This window comes from Bicyclus anynana, chromosome 18 (assembly GCF_947172395.1).
Source record: "Bicyclus anynana chromosome 18, ilBicAnyn1.1, whole genome shotgun sequence".
Lineage (NCBI taxonomy): Eukaryota > Metazoa > Arthropoda > Insecta > Lepidoptera > Nymphalidae > Bicyclus > Bicyclus anynana.
The window spans coordinates 6,808,109-6,823,455 of record NC_069100.1 but is presented as its reverse complement, the minus strand read 5'-3'; the positions used below and the strand labels follow the sequence as shown (position 1 = coordinate 6,823,455).

Sequence of the window (15,347 nt, the reverse complement as noted above, 5' to 3'; positions counted from 1 at the left end):
GCAGTGGAGCGCCGTGTGTGGTATGTACGTCTCGTTCATAGAACGTTCAAGTTTCTTTGGGACCCGACGACAGCACTGCGAGAGTGTCTAATGGCATACTTTTCTGTGCGGTCGGAGGACGTGTCCTGTGAGATTGCGTCGTGTACGCTCTTCTTGCACAATGTCGGGCACCGCGCCGCGCTCCGTTCGCCGGAGCCGTGGCGCGATCACGTGCTTCAGAGGCCCTCTGCCACGCACGCACACCACCACCCACTCCCCCGCCTGTCGCGTGCGACGTGTGTCCGTCGAGCTTCCGGGTTGGGGACGAAGTGTGGGTGTGTGTTTGTGGGTCGTGTGGCGGGGGGAAGAGAGCTTAGATGATATATCGATATCTGCTCCCTGGTTGATCCTGCCAGTAGTTATATGCTTGTCTCAAAGATTAAGCCATGCATGTCTCAGTGCAAGCCGTATTAAGGCGATACCGCGAATGGCTCAATATATCAGTTTTGGTTCCTTAGATCTTACTCGGTTACTTGGATAACTGTGGTAATTCTAGAGCTAATACATGCAATCAGAACTCTGACCAGTGATGGGACGAGTGCTTTTATTAGATCAAAACCAATCGACGGAGGGCCTCGCGTCCGAAGTCGTTAATTTTGATGAATCTGGATAACTTTTGCCGATCGCACGGTCCAGTACCGGCGACGCATCTTTCAAATGTCTGCCTTATCAACTTTCGATGGTAGTTTCTGCGACTACCATGGTTGTCACGGGTAACGGGGAATCAGGGTTCGATTCCGGAGAGGGAGCCTGAGAAACGGCTACCACATCCAAGGAAGGCAGCAGGCGCGCAAATTACCCACTCCCGGCACGGGGAGGTAGTGACGAAAAATAACGATACGGGACTCTTACGAGGCCTCGTAATCGGAATGAGTACACTTTAAATATTTTAACGAGGAACAATTGGAGGGCAAGTCTGGTGCCAGCAGCCGCGGTAATTCCAGCTCCAATAGCGTATACTAAAATTGTTGCGGTTAAAAAGCTCGTAGTTGCATTTGTGCGCCGCGCTGTCGGTGCACCGCATCCGCGGTGATACTGACACGTCTGCGGAGCATATCGTCGGTGAGCCGTCGTTAACGCGACGGTTCAATATCAAAATCCTATCGCGGTGCTCTTCGTTGAGTGTCGAGATGGGCCGACAATTTTACTTTGAACAAATTAGAGTGCTCAAAGCGGGCTCAAAATGCCGCTTGAATATTTCGTGCATGGAATAATAGAATATGATCTCGGTTCTATTTTGTTGGTTTTCAGAACTCCGAGGTAATGATTAATAGGGATAACTGGGGGCATTCGTATTGCGACGTTAGAGGTGAAATTCTTGGATCGTCGCAAGACGAACATCAGCGAAAGCATTTGCCAAAGGTGTTTTCATCAATCAAGAACGAAAGTTAGAGGTTCGAAGGCGATTAGATACCGCCCTAGTTCTAACCGTAAATATGTCATCTAGCGATCCGCCGACGTTACTACAATGGCTCGGCGGGCAGCTTCCGGGAAACCAAAGATTTTGGACTCCGGGGGGAGTATGGTTGCAAAGCTGAAACTTAAAGGAATTGACGGAAGGGCACCACCAGGAGTGGAGCCTGCGGCTTAATTTGACTCAACACGGGAAATCTCACCAGGCCCGGACACCGGAAGGATTGACAGATTAACAGCTCTTTCTTGATTCGGTGGGTGGTGGTGCATGGCCGTTCTTAGTTGGTGGAGCGATTTGTCTGGTTAATTCCGGTAACGAACGAGACTCTAGCCTGCTAAATAGGCGTCGTCATTTAGGTGTGCGCGACTCCGGTCGCGCAACTCACTGGCGGCGTATTAAAGTTCTTCTTAGAGGGACCGGCGTCTTCGAGGCGCACGAGATTGAGCAATAACAGGTCTGTGATGCCCTTAGATGTCCTGGGCCGCACGCGCGCTACACTGAAGGAATCAGCATGTTCTCCCTGGCCTAGAGGCCCGGGCAACCCGTTGAAACTCCTTCGTGCTGGGGATTGGGGTTTGCAATTATCCCCCATAAACGAGGAATTCCTAGTAATCGCGGGTCATAAGCCCGCGATGATTAAGTCCCTGCCCTTTGTACACACCGCCCGTCGCTACTACCGATTGAATGATTTAGTGAGGTCTTCGGACCGACACGCGGTGGCTTCACGGCCGTCGGCGTTGCTGGGAAGTTGACCAAACTTGATCATTTAGAGGAAGTAAAAGTCGTAACAAGGTTTCCGTAGGGGAACCTGCGGAAGGATCATTAACGTACCGCGTACGCACATGTTTGCGTTTGCGCGTGCTCGTGTTGTCAGAGACGCACCGATCTAACCTCACTCACTCACTCACTCACTCACTCACTCACTCGCTCACTCGTACCACCCAACAAAACGACAACGCATGTGCACAACAAAAAACGAGAAAATGAAAACCATTACCCTGGACGGTGGATCACTTGGCTCGCGGGTCGATGAAGAACGCAGTTAACTGCGCGTCATAGTGTGAACTGCAGGACACATTTGAACATCGACATTTCGAACGTACATTTCGGTCCGTGGAGAAACATCCAGGACCACTCCTGTCTGAGGGCCGGCTGCATAAATACACACACCACACTGTCCACACAGTGCGACACGTGGCGCGTCCGGTGCAGTGCGTGCGTGCGCCGTTCGACGAGAGTGTCTCTCGATCGGCGGCGGCGCACGCGCTCCGCAGGTCCGCTCAAAAATATCACACGTGTGTGCGTGTGCGTGCGTCCGTGCGCGCTCGTCCCACCGACCCTTCCGTTTACGGTGAATCTGTGGCGACGTACGCGCGCACGTGTACGTGCGTGCCGCTGACGCGCACGCGTAGGCGGACTCGACGTCCGGACTCGCGCGGCGGCGCCGTGCGCTCTCGCGGCGCGCCCCTCTCGCCTCGCGGCGGGGGAGCGCGCTCGCGTGCGCGAACGGCGCCGTCGAGCCGACGGATATCGCGTCTGCCTCCACTTTTATCGTTGGCCTCAGATCAGGGAGGATCACCCGCCGAATTTAAGCATATTAGTAAGCGGAGGAAAAGAAACTAACCAGGATTTCGTTAGTAGCGGCGAGCGAACGCGAATCAGCCCAGCACTGAATCGCGCGGCTTTAACGGTCGCGGGAGATGTGGTGTTCGGGAGGTTCCGCTATCTCGCCGTCGCCGCTCCCGTCAAAGTTCGTCTTGAACGGGGCCGCTTTCCCGTAGAGGGTGCCAGGCCCGTAGCGACGGAGCGAGGCGGCGAGAGGGACGCTCCTCAGAGTCGGGTTGCTTGAGAGTGCAGCCCTAAGTGGGTGGTAAACTCCATCTAAGGCTAAATATTACCGCGAGACCGATAGCGAACAAGTACCGTGAGGGAAAGTTGAAAAGAACTTTGAAGAGAGAGTTCAAGAGTACGTGAAACCGTTCAGGGGTAAACCTGCGAAACTCGAATGAACGAACGGAGAGATTCATCGACATCCGACGGCGCGCGGGCGCGCGCCTCGATGTCGCGCGCGTGCCCCCTCGCGGGTGCCGCGGCGCGGCACGGGTCGCGTCCGTCCAGTACCGTCGGCGTCGTGCACTTCTCTCTCAGTAATGCATCGCGACCCGTTCGACGTCGGCTTGAGCGCCGTCCGATTCGCCCAGCGGCGGGCTCGCGCCCTCCGCTGGACCGCGACGGTGGCCGGCCGGCTGTCGGACGGTATAGAAGTGAACCGCGCACGCGCCTCGCGCGCGTCCGGCCCGACGCAAGCTCGCGCCGTACACACTGAAGGTCGCGGTCCTGCCTGAGCGCGGACCGCGACGCGGCGCCGCTGCTGTCGCAGCCGTGACGTCTCGGACCGTGCGCGTCTCAGTCTGCGATGAGTCATTTTCGGGCACTCGCAGGACCCGTCTTGAAACACGGACCAAGGAGTCTAGCATGTGTGCGAGTCATTGAGTTGTCTTTGTCACAAAACTGAAAGGCGCAACGAAAGTGAACGTAGGGAGGATGGAGCGCCGGTCCCGGTCGGCCTCCCGCACTCCCGAGGCGTCTCGTTTCCAATCCGTGAATGCAGGCGCGCTCCGAGCACAGATGCTGGGACCCGAAAGATGGTGAACTATGCCTGGTCAGGTCGAAGTCAGGGGAAACCCTGATGGAGGACCGTAGCGATTCTGACGTGCAAATCGATCGTCGGAACTGGGTATAGGGGCGAAAGACTAATCGAACCATCTAGTAGCTGGTTCCGTCCGAAGTTTCCCTCAGGATAGCTGGCGTCGACAGCGACAGTCCCATCCGGTAAAGCGAATGATTAGAGGCATTGGGGCCGAAACGACCTCAACCTATTCTCAAACTTTAAATGGGTGAGAGCTCCGGCTTACTCGAACGATGAAGCCGGAGATCTGATGACGGTGCCAAGTGGGCCAATTTTGGTAAGCAGAACTGGCGCTGTGGGATGAACCAAACGTAGTGTTAAGGCGCCTAAAAAACGCTCATGGGACACCATGAAAGGCGTTGGTCGCTCATGACAGCAGGACGGTGGCCATGGAAGTCGGAATCCGCTAAGGAGTGTGCAACGACTCACCTGCCGAAGCAACCAGCCCTGAAAATGGATGGCGCTGAAGCGTTTTGCCTATACAATACCGTTACGGGCAAGTGGGACGCGCGCTCCTCGGACGCGCGTCATTATGCCGTAACGAGTAGGACGTGCGCGGCGGAGAGCGCAGAAGGGTCTGGGCGTGAGCCCGCTTGGAGCCTCCGTCGGTGCAGATCTTGGTGGTAGTAGCAAATACTCCAGCGAGGCCCTGGAGGACTGACGTGGAGAAGGGTTTCGCGTGAACAGTAGTTGCTCGCGAGTCAGTCGATCCTAAGCTCAAGGAGAGATCTTATGTCGATGCGGCGTGTTTTCTTTTGTGACAAACAACGCCCGTTGAGCGAAAGGGAATCCGGTTCCTATTCCGGAACCCGGCAGCGGAACCGTTTCAACAATCGTTCCCTCGTTTCAAAGCGAGCGTTCGACGGGGTAACCCAAAGTGGCCTGAAGACGCCGCCGAGGGGTCCGGGAAGAGTTTTCTTTTCTGCCTGAGCGTTCGAGTTCCATGGAATCCTATAGAAGGGAGATATGGTTCGGAACGCGAAGAGCACCGCATTTGCGGCGGTGTCCGGATACTCTCTGCGGACCTTGAAAATTCAGGTGAGGGATGTACGTGGAGATGTCGCGCCGGTTCGTACCCATATCCGCAGCAGGTCTCCAAGGTGAAGAGCCTCTAGTCGATAGAATAATGTAGGTAAGGGAAGTCGGCAAATTGGATCCGTAACTTCGGAATAAGGATTGGCTCTGAGGACCGGGGCGTGTCGGGTTTGGACGGGAAGCGGATGCGGCCGGTGCCGGGCCTGGTCGATGCTCGTGCGTCTCTCGGGGCGCTCGGGCGGAATCCGGACCCGCGTTCCGGCCTTCCGCGGATCTTCCTAGCCGTAAGGCCGCGTCGGTTTCGTCTCGTGCGCGACCGGCGCGGTTCTGTACGACCGCCGTTCAACGGTCAGCTCAGAACTGGCACGGACAAGGGGAATCCGACTGTCTAATTAAAACAAAGCATTGCGATGGCCCTCGCGGGTGTTGACGCAATGTGATTTCTGCCCAGTGCTCTGAATGTCAACGTGAAGAGATTCAAGCAAGCGCGGGTAAACGGCGGGAGTAACTATGACTCTCTTAAGGTAGCCAAATGCCTCGTCATCTAATTAGTGACGCGCATGAATGGATTAACGAGATTCCCGCTGTCCCTATCTACTACTAAAGTACTAACTAAAGGAAAGTCAAAAACTAAAGGAGGCTCAACATAAGGTTAAACCAGGGGCTCCCGCTGCAGACGCTCCCCTGACAGCACCAGTCTCCTATTCCTCGGCCCTACGATTGGGCAGGAAGGCTGAACCGGTCCCCATCCGACAGGGTGGACCTGTCCTGGCATTTTACCCGGCTGGAGACCAGACGGGAAAGATAAAGACCGCGGAAGAAACCAAGGCCGAGCTTAAGAGGTCTATTAAGCCGGCGGAAATAAACGTCCAGGTGGCAAGGGTCCGCAAGGTGGGAAACGCAGGGGTGGTCGTCCAGACCACCTCACCTTTGGCGGCCGAAAGGCTGCGGAACGCAGTCCCACCCACGCTGCGTGTCACGGAACCCACAAGGAGGTCGCCTAGAGTCTGCCTGAGAGACCTCGACGGGGATCCAGCAGAAAACGACGTCCTCGCGGCCCTATACGATCAGAATCTGCGGGCCTCCTCAGAGTGGTCGCTCGAGAGGGTCGCTAGGGAGGGGAAAGTGTATAAGCGCCGAGGGCGCAGAGCTGGATCCACCACCGTCGTCATAGAGTGCTCGCCCGCCTTGCGTGATGTACTGGTCAACAAAGGCCACCTGTATATCGGGTGGCAGTCGGTGGAAGCCCTGGACCACGTCCAGGTGACATGCTGCAACAAGTGTCAGCAATACGGCCACCCGGAAAAATACTGCCGGGCCACAGCGGCGACCTGCGGCAAGTGCGGTGCCACTGGGCACCAGAAAGCAGAATGCCAGGCGCCTACAGCCCAGTGCGCGACTTGCCACAAGTTTGGCCGCACGGACGCCGCCACTCACACTACGGCGTCAAGAGCATGTCCAGCGCGCCGCTACGCCGAGGAAAGGGCCGTCGCAAGCACAAATTATGGCTGAGCTCAGGATCGGGCAACTCAACCTAAACGGCTCAAGACTTGCCACTCAGGAATTGCCGGCCATTGCCAGAGAGCAGCGCCTGGATGTTGTTCTTGTACAAGAACAATACTCCCAGGCGCAGCCAGAGCTGGCCTTAATACAAAGCGGGAGCTCGGCCATGGCGGCCATATACGTGTCATCGCGGCGGTTTAGTGTGGCGGCCTTGCCGCACTTGTCCAACGAGCACTGCGCAGTCGCCGCTGTGCGGGTGGGTAACTGGGAGTGTGCGGTTGTCTCCGCATACTTCCAGTACTCACACCCCATAGACGGACACCTTTGCCACCTGGAGAGAGTCATGGATAGCCTGCAAGCAGCAGAAGAAGGTCGACGGATCTTTGTCGGGGCAGACGTCAATGCCCACTCGCCGCTATGGCATAGCCCACGACGGCATCTAGTGGGGAGGGGCGCCGAAGCGGAGCATCGCCGCAAATCAATGGAGGAAATGATTGGGTCCCGTGACATCATCGTGAACAACAAGGAAGGCCAACCCTTCACATACAGCGGTCCAAACGGTGAGTCTAACATTGACGTTACCCTCTCCACTAGAAGCGCTCACATAAATGACTGGCGGGTGCATGTGGGCGTGTCGTCGAGCGACCACCGCCTCATCACGTATACACTGACACCACTGCGCTCACGAGTCGAAGAGTGCGCTGAGCTGATGGTAGGGGAGCCGCCGAGGTTTCGGGTAAGTGGGGTGGACTGGCCTCGATTTCGCGCGACGGTGGGTGCCCGCATGGGCTACCTACCGTCCCACAGACCAGCATCGGCACTAGCAAGCGCCTTCACTGAGATCGTTGTGCGAACATCGCACGAGTGTCTTGGTGTTAAGGCAAGCCGTGAGTTCTACGGGTACGAGTGGTGGTCGCCGGGACTGGACAGGCAGAGGAGGTTTGTTGGGGTCAGCGCCTTGTGTCTTCGGGTGAGAAGGAGATCTGACCGTGGTATGTTGTTGATAATAATTTAAGCCAGCGTAAACTGTATTAATATCAAGTTTATTTAATATTAGATTGTACAAGTAAAACGCGACAATTTGATCGGTCGTTCAATGCGCAGTGCCGTGTCGTGCGTCGCGCAGGTCTTGGTTCCTCGTCCCGCGCCCCGCGCTCCGCTCGCCCGTATGCGCAGGCGCAGCCAGTAATTGTCGTGAACATACTCCCCCCGTTGAAGTATCTTCAACTGGAAGAGGACATAGGGTGTTGAACGCTCGTTTCATAATGCCCTTTTTTGTCTTGATTTCGGCCACCCTTGCTACGCCGTCTCGTCCGGGAAATACACGCAGTACTCTCCCAAGCAGCCACAGGAGAGGTGGGCAGCCTTTGTCTTTTATCACCACCAGTGCTCCTTCTTTTAATTCTCCTTGTGATTTTGCCCACTTCGTTTTTTGTTGAAGTATTGTAATGTACTCGTGGGAAAACCTATTCCAGAAATGCTGCTTCAGTAGTTGAATGCGTTCAAATCTGGCAAGGGACGATATTCTGCTGCAAGTGATTGGTGTTTGTGGTACGAACGTAAGAGGTCGCCCAATGAGAAAATGAGCTGGAGTGAGTGGACAGAGATCGGACGGATCATCGGATAAGGGAGTAATTGGACGAGAGTTTAAAATTGCTTCTATTTGGATTAACAATGTATTCATCTCTTCGTAGTCTAAATGTGTCAAACCTAGAACGCGTCGTAGATGATATTTAACAGATTTGACCGCAGACTCCCACAAGCCACCAAAATGAGGAGTGTATGCCGGAATAAATGAAAATTTTATACCTTCTTCAACCATGTCTATGGGAGAAATTTGACTTAAGACCTTAGAAAGCTCATTAAATGTTCCAACAAACGTAGTTCCCCGATCTGAATACAGAGTTCTAGGCTTTCCTTTACGCGAGCAAAATCTATTTAGAGAAGCCAAATAAGCCTCCTTTGTCATGTCAGAAACAAGCTCTAAATGCACGGCTTTTGTGGCTAAGCAGATAAACACACAAATGTAAGATTTGATAAGTTTGCTTCCTCGACCTTTGCGATTGGCTATCATTACTGGCCCGGCATAATCCACGCCACTTTCTATGAAAGGATGTTCTAGTTCCGCTCGTTGTTTTGGTAAGTTACCCATGATGGGCTGAATGATATTTCCTTGGAATCTAGAACATTTAACGCAAGAGCGAACTATAAGCTTCGCCAAATTTGTGCCTCCTAAAGGCCAATATTTATGCCGAACTGTTGCTAAGAGAAGTCGTGGACCTGCATGTAAATATTTTTTATGTGTACTTTCGAAAATAAGTCTACATAAAGGATGTTTGCCGCTTAGAAGGATCGGATGTTTTGTGTTAAAATCATATTTCGTGTTGGCGAGTCTACCACCTACGCGAATCAGTTTATTTTCATCTATGAATGGTGAAAGAGGTAGAAGTTTATTTTTATATGGCAGAGTTTTATTAGAAATAAGTAACTTTCTTTCCTCTGAAAATGACTCTTCTTGAGCGACCCTTAATAGAAGTTCGTTGGCTTTATCAAGTTCGTTCAAGGTCATACTGCCGCTGATCCTTTTGGTTAATTTACGACAGTTATTTATAAATCTAAATGCAAAAGCAACAATACGCTGCAACTTTGGAAATGAAGAAACCTTTTTAATTAAATCGGATAAAATGTTTTGCTCATCAGTAATGTGAAAAGATTTTACTATAATTGTTTCCGGTAATTCAGACGTCTCGGCTTTGGGCTTTACTGGCCAATGAACTATGTCGGACTGCAAAAATGATGGCCCCGACCACCACAATGAAGAATTGCCTAATACCTCAGCCTTCGCACCTCGTGACGCTATATCAGCCGGGTTTTCCTTAGTTGGAACGTACCGACATTCGTAATCAGAAAAACCTTCCTGTATCTCGGAAACACGATGACGAACAAATGGTTTCAATTGACTGGGAGAAGAGTTAAGCCAACTTAAAACAATAGTGGAATCTGACCACAAAATACATTTACTAAATCGAAGCGTCAAAGCACCTAATATTTTTAAACCTAATCTAGCTCCAAGAAGAGCACTTAGCAGTTCTAATCGAGGAATTGAGGTAGTCTTTAACGGAGCTACCTTACTTTTGGATGCTAAGAGACGAGTACTTATTGTACCATTACTGTCTAAACATCTTACATATACACATGTAGCATAAGCCTTTTCAGATGCATCTGTAAAAATATGTAGTTGTACATCTGTAGGTGAGTCTGAAGTAACGCATCTAGGTATATTTAAGGTATTTAAATAAGGAAGTGATTCAGCGAAATTAAGCCATGCTTTTCTGATATGTGATGGAACTGGTTCGTCCCAATCACATTTGTGTATCCACAATTGCTGCATTAGTATTTTTGCTTCCACTATGCATGGTGATACCAGACCTAGTGGATCAAATACTTGAGCAATTGTGGATAAAATTTGACGTTTATTAACGACATTATGTGAAGTTATATTTATAGAAAAAAGAAGTGTGTCAGGATTGAAATTCCAAATTAAACCTAATGTTTTAGAAAAATTATCGCCACTAAGATTAACAGATCCCTCTGCCTTGTGGTCACCTGAAATAGCTAGCAAGATGTCTTTATTATTGGAATACCATTTACGCAAATTTAATTGAGCTGATGACAATGCACTTATTACTCCACGACATAAAGATATTGTATCATGAATAGTTGTGTGTCCGGATAAAAAATCGTCAACATAAAAATCGTGACGAATAGCTCGCTTGACATTTGTATCTGTCGCCTCATGACTTAACTGAAGTAAACACCTAGTAGCCAAATATGGCGCTGAAGCTGTACCATAGGTAACAGTGTTAAGCTGATAGCTTTTGAGAGGCTGAGATGAATCAAACCTCCATAAAATTTGTTGAAGCTTACGATGTTCCTTAGAGATTTCTGTTTGACGGTACATTTTCTCAATGTCTGCCGTTACTACATATTTATGCTGACGGAAACGCAACAATATTGACAACAAATCATCTTGGATTGTAGGCCCTACCTTTAAGATATCATTAAGAGATTTCCCTGATGTCGTTACAGCTGACGCATCATACACCACGCGTAATTTAGTAGTAGTCGATTCCCTTAACACACCATGGTGAGGTAAATAACATGCAGATTTTGAAGAATGTGATTCTAGTTCTGACATGTGCCCAAGAGTGAGATACTCTTCCATGAAATTTACATAAAGTTGTCTCATGTTTGGATTTGCGTCAAGCCTACGCTCTAAAGAAAGAAACCTACTCTTTGCCATTTGATAGGAATCCCCTAATACATCGGGTGAATCTTTCAGTGGTAAGGAAACTATGAAGCGTCCATCAGCTTTACGTTTTGTAGTTTGTACGAAATGTTCCTCGCATTCTCTTTCTTCTTGAGACAAATGGTGTTTTGGAGAAATAGAATCTAACTCCCAGAATCGCGAGAGATCAAAGTCTAAATTTCTATTGAGCATGCAAACGTTATTTTTATTATGTGCATTAATAGCACCTGAAACAAGCCACCCTAGCTGAGTTTCGAACAGAGTGGGTTTATGTTTGCCTAAAGAAATGCGATTTGTTCCGATAACGCTCCAAAATACATCTGCTCCTACCAAGATATCTATTGCAGATGGAATATGAAATGACGGATCGGCTAAGCAAATTCCTGAGGGTATTTCTAAATCTTGAAGATTGATATAAGCTGATGGTTGTAAAGTAGTGATAGTTGGCAGTACTATACAATCAATGCATTTTTTATAATTACCAACATAGGACTCAAACGCTAATGAGCAAGACTGTGAACTGTTTAAAGCTTGACTATTTATGCCTGTAACCTTCGAATCGACAAGGCGTGTATTAAGTTTCAACTTTGCACAAAATTCTTTTGTTATAAAATGAGAAGTACTTCCATTATCTAGTAAAATTCTAGCAGCATGAGGATGACCATTGTTATCAAGGACCTTTACTAAAGCTGTAGAAAGTAAAACAGTTGAAGGAGTAAAAAGTGGTACATTTAATTTTTTCGCTGATAAAGCTACATTTTCTATGTTAGCAGGATTATTAGTTTCATGCGAATGTAATAATGTATTGTGCCTTTTGGCGCAATAATTGCATTTTGGAAATCTACATTTAAATTCTGGATGACCAGTTGTGCGTAGGCAAACTTTGCAGACCTTTAAGTCTTTAACCTTTTGAATACGAGTTTCAACTGGCAGTGCCCGAAAGGATTCACAATTATACAAATAGTGATCTTTTTTGCAAAAAGGACATGATCTAGGTTTACTAGTTGATGCTACAATAAAACTTTTAGGTTTATTACTGTTTAATGAATGTTTACTATTATCTTGCTTTGTAGCATCTAAGGTTTCTAAAACATTAGCTCTATTTGAAAGGAATTTTAAAAATGTTTCCAAAGTAGGAGAATCTTTTAATTTATTCCTATGTGTCTCCCATTCTCTTTTAGTCACACTATCTAAATTTCCGGTTGTTATGTGAATTATTAAAATGTCCCAATGTTGAACAGCATGACCTAAATTCGCTAAAGCTCTTAAGTTTTTATTAATAGTGTCAACTAAATTACGCAAACCCACACTCGATTCCTTTTGAATGGAATCCAATTTAAAAAGCGCATTTAAATGATGATTTTCAAGAAGGCGTTTATTGTCATATCGATCGCATAGAATTTTCCATGCTGATTGGTAATTATCACCGCAAAAATCCAACCCTGAAATCGATGACGCAGCATTGCCTTTAAGTGATGCACGTAAGTAATGAAATTTACTAATTGGTTCAATAGTATCATCATTATGGATTAACGAACTAAAAGTATCTCTAAAGCCGAGCCAGTATTGATATTCGCCATTAAAGTATGGTAAATCTATTTTAGGAAGTTTTACAACCTTACGTTTGTGTGGATCTGAAGCATCAGAATGTACCATCGCCGATGATTCGAGTGGTTCCTTACGATGACTTGTTAATAAAGCCCTTCCCGCAGCCACAAGCGAATAGTATAACGTCTCAAATGTTTGACGTTCTTGGTACTCGTCTTCGGGCGATTCGGAAAGTTCTTCTAATTCACTCTGAAAATTGTCAAAGTCATCATATAATTTCTCAATTCTATCTAATCGCAACTGAATTTCAATTTCATTTTGAATTAAATCGGCGTTTTCATTTTCTTTTAAAGAATTTAAAAAGTTTCCAAAATTCGTAACCTTTCCTTTAATGGTGGCTCGCCTTTTAATTAAATTTTTCAGTTGCCTATCGGTCATCTTGTATTGTACTGTAAAAGTATTTTAATTAAACGTAAGAAAAAAGCAATAGCAATTTTGTAAAAAAAAAATGCCTGTTTTAATAAAGTTAAAATTTTAATATAATCCTTCAACAAATATTCGATAATTACTAAGCGCACTGAGCAGTATAAAAAACAACATTCAATATTTATTAATGCCGATTGCGGAAAATAAGAAATAAGCAGTGAATCAGTGCATATATGGATTGCGGGCCGTTAAGCCTCGCGACAAGTGAAAATGAAATAGCTATTCTTTAAAAAGAATGTCTGGCGCACCTCGCACCGCGCAGCGGTGAAGTCAGCGGAATGGAATAGTGAATGTCTATCGCGAAGGATTACCTTACTTCATGTAAAAAGCCGTGATAAATTATTATGCCTAAATTACACAGTGAAGTAAGTATTTAATGTATGAAAATAATGAAAAGCAATAGGTATGCAAATATGCTTAAAAAATATATATATAAATAATTAGGTACATAAGCACATTACTTCACGTGATAAGCTGTAATAATGTAATTATTTAAATTACGCTTTAAATTGCACTATGAAAATAAAGTACCTACCTAGGTTATAAGCAAAAATGCCTTAGAAAAAATCAATAAGTATTAGTTACAATACTTCATTTCACGTAAAAGCTGTAAGAATATAATTATTACGCTTAAATGTACTATGAAATAGGCATAATGTTTAAATCCCATTAAATAAGGAAAAATAATAATAACTACCTACAATATTTGTTTTATTTCACGTAAACAGCTGTAATAGTATTCTATTATTATTTATTACGCTAAATGTACTATGAAAATAAAATATAGTTAATTAAACATTAAAATAACTGCATTAATACTTTATTTCACGTGGTGAGCTATAATAAATTTATTATTACGCTAGGAACACTATGAAAATAAAGTATAACGTATGAGTATAATTAAATAGGTAGTAACTTCATAGAAAGATTATAAACGTTATAATAACTACATTAATACTTTACTTCATGTGATGAGCTACAACAAATTAATTATTACGCTAAAATGCACTATGAAAATAAAGTATTATGTATATAAGATTAATAATAAAAAGATAGTATGGGACTACTTGCAACATGCTAAGAAAATATGTAAGAACTGCATCGATACTCGTAACTACCTACTTTGTTTTACGTGACGCGGTAAAGATATGCCTATTTAACTATCTATTATGAGTAAATTGAACTATAAAATTAGCGTCGGTAATGCATGAACGAATATATAAGTAGTATCTATGCAAGCTTTAAAAAATATATATATATTTAGACCTATATGACTGCGCAGAGATGATACTTGTTAAATAAAATGAATGACGTAAATGTAAAATGAAAAAGCAATAATAGACTAGTGATAAATGGATGAAGAAGGATGGAACAATCTCACGTATGTGTCCGTTGCACTGAATCGCCAATTTCTCATCACCAGATTTCACTTTGTGTACACAATCTTCCAGACCGTTCCAAGCAAGGGTTCCTTTGTTAGCTCGATGGACCATATGTTGGGGTCAGCGCCTTGTGTCTTCGGGTGAGAAGGAGATCTGACCGTGGTATGTTGTTGATAATAATTTAAGCCAGCGTAAACTGTATTAATATCAAGTTTATTTAATATTAGATTGTACAAGTAAAACGCGACAATTTGATCGGTCGTTCAATGCGCAGTGCCGTGTCGTGCGTCGCGCAGGTCTTGGTTCCTCGTCCCGCGCCCCGCGCTCCGCTCGCCCGTATGCGCAGGCGCAGCCAGTAATTGTCGTGAACAAGGTTAGTAGCCAAATTGCGCAGGAAATGGCAGGCAGAGCGGAAGAAGAATGCAGCGAGTGTGCGATTAGCGCAAGTACGAGAGGAATTCCTTGCAGAGCGGCGCAGATACCGGCAACTGATGGTGGCGGAGCAGGACGCGTACCACATGCGAGCGGCGGAATCTGGCAACGCCGACCCGTATGGTCAAGCATACAGGGTCGCCAGCGGCAGGTTCCGTCCGCCATCAAACGTCGTCAATGGGGTCCGATACGCTGAGGGATTTCCGGGGGGGGTTGCTGAGGCCGCGGACAGCCTGCTTTACGCTCTGTGTCCTGACGACAACTTGTCTTCAGATTCAGAGTATCACAGGCAAGTCCGGATTGCGGCAGCGCTCATTCCCTCTGGAACACCTGCTTCGCCGCCGTCCGCCGATGGTCTGTGGGGAATCATAAAATCACTGCCGAATACCGCGCCCGGGATCGACGGGATCACAGCGCGAATCGTTAAGCAAGTGTGGTGGGCGGCATCCGTGGAGTTCCACAGGGTGTTCGCCGCCTGTGTGGAAGAGGGGGTTTTCCCTGATGTGTGGA

The 15,347-nt window shown here is 47.3% G+C and overlaps 2 non-coding genes and 1 pseudogene across 2 annotated transcripts; all 3 read left to right on the top strand.

Annotated features, from left to right (window-relative positions):
* The first annotated feature begins 375 nt into the window (after positions 1–375).
* Positions 376–2,278, top strand: LOC128199041 (small subunit ribosomal RNA). Its single transcript, XR_008251745.1, has one exon. It is a non-coding gene; the product is annotated as a small subunit ribosomal RNA (ribosomal RNA).
* Positions 2,279–2,447: 169 nt separating this feature from the next.
* Positions 2,448–2,604, top strand: LOC128198995 (5.8S ribosomal RNA). Its single transcript, XR_008251698.1, has one exon. It is a non-coding gene; the product is annotated as a 5.8S ribosomal RNA (ribosomal RNA).
* Positions 2,605–3,008: 404 nt separating this feature from the next.
* Positions 3,009–5,830, top strand: LOC128199097 (large subunit ribosomal RNA; annotated as a pseudogene).
* The last annotated feature ends 9,517 nt before the right edge of the window (positions 5,831–15,347 follow it).